The sequence below is a fragment of the Myotis daubentonii genome, chromosome 18, assembly GCF_963259705.1.
Source record: "Myotis daubentonii chromosome 18, mMyoDau2.1, whole genome shotgun sequence".
Lineage (NCBI taxonomy): Eukaryota > Metazoa > Chordata > Mammalia > Chiroptera > Vespertilionidae > Myotis > Myotis daubentonii.
The window spans coordinates 9,844,662-9,850,661 of NC_081857.1; positions in this window are offsets into that span (position 1 = coordinate 9,844,662).

The window sequence follows — 6,000 nt, forward strand, 5'->3', positions numbered from 1 at the left end:
TGGAGATAGGGCCCCAGCTGGCACCCTCAGCCTCGAAGCCCCACAGCCCCGCCTAGCACCTCGCCTTGGCCTGGCTCCGCCCCCCTCACCTGCTCCACCATCCCACCACAGTCCGTCTGGTCCCACTCTCATTGGGGCCCATCAGGGTCAGCAGCACCTCCACTGCCACCTGCTGCCAGCACCACATCGCTGACTCCCACCATAATCTGTGCTGCCCCCTGGTGGTCAGTGCATGTCATAGCAAGCGGTCGAACTCCCAGTCTCCCAGTTGGTCTCCCGGTCGAAAGACCACCTGAGGGGACGATTTGCATATTCGGCTTTTATTATATAGGGTGCCGCTATAACAATTTTGTTTGTGTCCTTTGGTATATGTATGCTTATATTTCTGTTATGATACATACCTAGGAACAGACTTATTGGGTGATAGAACAGGCATATGTTTAAGTGTTAGTAAATCTACCAAATAATTTCCCAAAGTGCTCATGTTAATTTACACTCCTGACAGTACTATCTTAGAGTTCCAGTTGCTCCACGTCCTCATCAACACTTTGTATTGTCAAGCTAAAAAGATAAGAAAATTATAGCCATTACGGTGGTGTGTAGTGGTATCTCATTGTGGTCTAAATTGCATTTATCTGATAACCAATGATGTTAAACATCTTTTCATATATTTATTTGCCACTTGGATATCTGTTCAAGTATTTTATCCATTTTGGGGGTCAGTTTTCTCAGGTTTTCTGTCTTACTGCTTTGAAGGAGTTCTTCATATATTTAAAATATGAGTCCTTTGTTGGTTATAGGTATTGCAAATATTTCTAAGAGTGTATAAACACAGAGGACCGCCGTTTTGGGGTCTTCTGAAGCCTCAGGGCCACTGGGACAAGACTATACTTTATGTCTATTGTTATCACTAGCGTATTACCAGCTTCTGACACTTAGTAGTCCTCAATAAAGGCACGGAATGAATGACATGGATGAGACTCATCTAGGTAGTTTGCCATGTGTTGTGCTAATCCCTAGGGTCAAACACCCAGAAGGGGGAGGGAGCAGATTTCCTTCCAGCCCAGGCAGCTGTGACCTTGAGAAGGGGAAGACACCCAGCTCTTCCCTCCCGAAAAAGCAGAAATAGCAGATAGCAAGCCAGCCAGGTGTTTCAGAAGGAGAGACTCAGTTGGGGTGGGGGGGGGGGGTTGTGGTGTCAAGGAGACAGTGAGGGTGAGCATCATAGTGGACCTTCGTGTGACAATAACTTCAAAGTTCATGTAGGCCCTCCTCCTACCTTCTCTTAAGGCTTGTTAGCCGAAGAGCTCTTTTCCCCTTAGAAATACCTCCCCGCGCCCCTCTCCAGAGGAGGTGACGTTAGTTGTAGCATTTGGTTCCTACCTCCCCATTGGGAAATATTATTATTATTATTATTATTTTTTTAACCATATCTGGTTTTAACTTCCACGTGGTCAGTAATGTCCATCCTGAAGCTGGAGGACTATTAGTCACTGCCAGCCCCTTCTTTTCCAAGAAGCCTTTTCCCAGGCCTGTTGCATTCTACAGTGTTTTTCTGTCACTGTCTTCTCTTCCTCCTTCAGCTATAGCTGGTACCATGCCAGGTCAGAAGTCTCTGGCTGACCCCCATCACAATAGGAGAGAGATTTCTCCCTTGCAACACGCCAAGAAACTCACAGAATCCCTCTCCAGGTCCTCCAGAAGACAGCCAGGCTCGTGGTAGCTCCACACTTTTCTATCTAGGATGAGCCAGGGGTAGCAGTGTAGATGAGGTGCCATGAAACGGCTTTTGTGTACAAGCACAATGTTTTCCATTAGAATGTGAGATTATTGGTGGAGGTGGGAGATTTGGGGCAGGGGAGGTGCTGATCACTGCCAGGGGCCTGTGGAGAGGCCTGTGAGGGAAGCACCTCGTGGGGCAGACTTCTTCATCTTGGCTTGGCACTCTTCCTAACATACAGTTCGTTTAGCCTCCATCCTGAGGTCCTCCAGGCCCCATGGCCTTCCTTCAGGGACAGCTGCTGTCCGCCAATGGCTTCCCTGTGGACAAACTGGATACTCATCCCGAAACATTATAAATTTCTAGAGCCCTGTAAATCCTGGCTCTCTTAGCCAGCATGGTAGAGTCATAAGACTAGCCTGCAATGGCTGGAAACTTTTCTGCCTTTTGTTCCTGCTAGGGACGGGGACCCCCTCCCATTTTTCCCCTGGCTCTAGCCCCTCCCCTGCTATCTCCCTCTCAGAGGTCAACTTTCCTGCTACCCAGTGCTGAGGTGACATCCTCTTCCAGCTTCATTCAGTTCTAGGAGGATGTAGTGACGGGGGTGGAATGGGAAAGTGTGGCCATCTGTGCTTAGAGCTAGCTGCTAGCATCATCCCCTTTGCTTCTGTCTAATGGAACTCCCCTTTCCCAAAGGCCCCCAGATTCTCTCCCTGGGATTCCTCTAGGCCAGGGGTAGGGAACCTTTTTTTCTGCCAAGCACCATTTGGATATTTATAACATCATTTTTGGGCCATACAAAAATATCAACTTAAAAATTAACCTGCTTTAAATGGTCAAACATTTAGTTAACTCACCCCTAAGGCCTGGGCAGGGCCAGACCAAATGATTGCTCTGGTCTTATACCGCCTGCCCGCAGGCACGTTCCCCACCCCTGCTCTAAGCAGAATGGTCCCAGGTATTGTGGAGCTCCAGTTCTGAAATTACTGGATATGGCTAGGAAGGCTTAGCAACAAGCCAAATAGTCTGGTGAACTGTAACTGGAGGTAGAGAAGTACGTTTTGAGAGGCAGAATGGAAGGTGCCACAGCTTTGCAATCACATGGGTTTGAATCACCAATACAGTGGGGCCTTGACTTACAAGAGTCCCGACTAAGGAGTTTTTTGAGATACCAGCTGTCTCTCTGCCGATTTTTTGCATTGAATTGATAGAGTAATTTGAGTTAACGAGCTCCTTAATGAGCTCGGTCTCAGAACAAATTAAACTCGTAAGTCAAGGCCCCACTGTATAAGGTGTGTGACCTTGGACAAGCTCCTTATGTCTCTGAGCAACAGATGCTGTGAGGATTAGTGGTGAAATAGCATTTGTAACATTTCCTGCACTTAGTAGGAGTATTATGATTTCACCAAAAAGGAAGAGCCACAAATAGCAACTAATGGAAGGGGCAGCTCAGGCTCTCTGGGACTCACACCGAAGTCTAGATTTCACGGAGTGTCAGGGCACTTGTAACGGCAAAGGGTTGAAGATGGGCAGTCTCCACACCTCACCATGGATTCCTGGATTCCGGTGGGGAGCTGGTCTCAGGAGCAGCCTCCCTGCCGTGGGTTATCAGCCAAAAATGAGTAAGCTTATCTTTCCGGAGTCAGGCTGCAAGAAAATTGTGTTTTGCAACCAAATTATCTAGTTTCAGACTGTCCTGTGTTTACTGACCTTTGATGATGCCCTAGCTCCGGGTTTCCTAAACAGGCTTGGTCATAGGAATCACCTGTGTGTACTTGTTTGAGAATATAGATTTTCAGGCCTCTCTCCTGGAAATTCTGTTTCCATAGATCTGGGGCTGGGCCGGCAAACCCACGGTTTTAATTAGTGCCCCACACGACTCCGGGATCCCAACCTGGTGGTTCTCAACCATGGCTGGTACTGGAACCTCCAGGGGCGCTTTAGGCAATGGATCCCTTTGCCATAGGAGGAAGCACGGAGCTGTGTCTGGGAAGGCACCGGAACTCTTCAATGACATAGGGATGCTTCGGCCGAATCTTTCTGTGTGGATTTACATATTAACTCGTTTCATCCCAATCTGTACCCTATGAAGTAGGCTGTTGTAATATAACAGGTCAGAGTTAAGTCATTTAGGTTAGTCATCAGAGAATGCAAGTCACAATCGCAACGGGGTGCCACTTCTCACTCACTGGGTTGGCTTTAAAACAGCAAAATGGCTATAAAACAGCAAAATGGCAGGCACAGAAGGGAGAATGTGGCATTTTCAGGGAACAGCAGCCGACTCAACAGGTGGCTGGATGCATGTAGAGAAGTGAAAGGCGAATTGGTAGTTTTTGACATAATACGTTACACATCTTGAGAGGTATTGTACATGCGCTTATTGTTTTATGTGTTAGTTTTGTTTTCCCAATTAGATTACAAGATCCTTGAGCACAGAGATTTCATATTTTTAAATTTATATTAATTTTTAAAATATCTTGTATTTCTGTGATATTTGTTGACACATACTAACTTTTAAGAATATTTTTTTTAGTAGTGTAGTTTCAGGTTTACAATAAAATCGAGAGGATGGCCCAGCCGGTGTGGTGCAGTGGTTGAGCATTGTCCTAGGATCCAGGAGGTTACCAGTTCAATTCTGGTCAGGGCACATGACCAGGTTTCAGGCTCGATCCCCATCGAGGGGTGTGCAGGAGGCAGCTGATCGATGTTGATGTTTCTCTGTCATCGATGTTTCAATCTCTCCCTCTCCCTTCCTCTCTCTCTAGAAAATCAATAAAAACACATATTTTTAAAAAATTGAGAGGATAATACAGAAAGGATAATACAGAGATTTCCCATATTTATCCTGCCCCATACATGCATAGCCTCCCCATTGTCAATATTACTCAGACGAGTGGTACATTTTTCACCAAGGGTGAACCAATATTGACATATTGTAATCACCCAACGTCCATAATTTACCTTAGCACTCACTTTTGATAGTGTGCATTCTATGGGTTTGGACAAATGTATAATGATATACATATTTATCATTATAACATCATAGAGTATTTTCACTGCCCTAAAAATCCTTTGTGCTCCTCCTATTCATAACCTTTCTCCCCCACCGTCACTGATCTTTTTATTGTCTCCATAGTTTTGCCTTTTCTGGACTGTCATACAGTTAGAATCATACAGTATGTAGCCTTTTCAGATTGCCTTCCTTCACTTAGCAATCTACACTTAAGGCTCCTTCGTGTCTTTTCATGGCCTTGATAGCTCCTTTCTTTTTAGTGCTGAATAATATTCATTGCCTGGATGTACCACACTTTATTCACCAACTGAATGATATCTTCGTTGCTTCCAAGTTTTGGCAATTATGAATAAGGTCGCTATTCATGTGTAAATGTAACCTTACAACGCCTTTGGGTAAATATCAAGGGGCTCTAGAGTGTGCTTAGTTCTTAGTACCCAAAGTGGCCGTGCCATTCTGCATTTCAACCAGCAACGTGTAAGGGTTCCTGTGGCTCCACATCCTTGCTATATTTTGGTGTTTTCAGTGTTTCAGATTTTGGCCATTGTAATAAGTGTGTAAGAGTATCACATTATTGCTTTAATTTGCATTTGCCTGATGACATATGATGTGGAACATCTTTTCATATGCTTATTTGTTATCTGTATATGTTTGGTGAGGTGTCTGTTAAGGTCTTTGGCCCATTTTAAGATTGGATTATTTTCTTGTTGAGTTTTAAGAGTTTTTGTATGTTTTGAATAACAGTCCCTTATCAGATGTACCTTTAAAAAAATATTTTTATTGATTTCAGAGAGGAAGGGAGAGGGAGAGACAGAAACATCAATGATGAGAGAGAATCATTGATTGGCTGCTTCCTGCACATCCCCTACTGGGAATCGAGCCCACAACCTGGGCACATGCCCTGGCCAGGAATCAAACCATGACCTCCTGGTTTATAGGTCGATGCTCAACCACTGAGCGACTTGGGCTGGGCCAGATGTATCTTTTTAACATTGTTACAAATTTAGTTCCTCTTCCTTGATCAGACCCTTAGGTATTGAGTGTGATTCACTCTCATAGTGTCAATTTATGGTGCTATGTTGATGGCTCCCAAATATCTGTGTCTTAGACTTTTTTTTTTTTCTGACTCCAGACTTAAATGTCTCAGCACTTCCAATTTGTTATATTCAAAATGGAGGTCATCATCTCCTAGCTATCTGCTCCTTCTTTTGTCTTTCCCATCTCAGTAAATGGAGTCAACCTTCCATTTGCTCAAGTCAGCCACCTG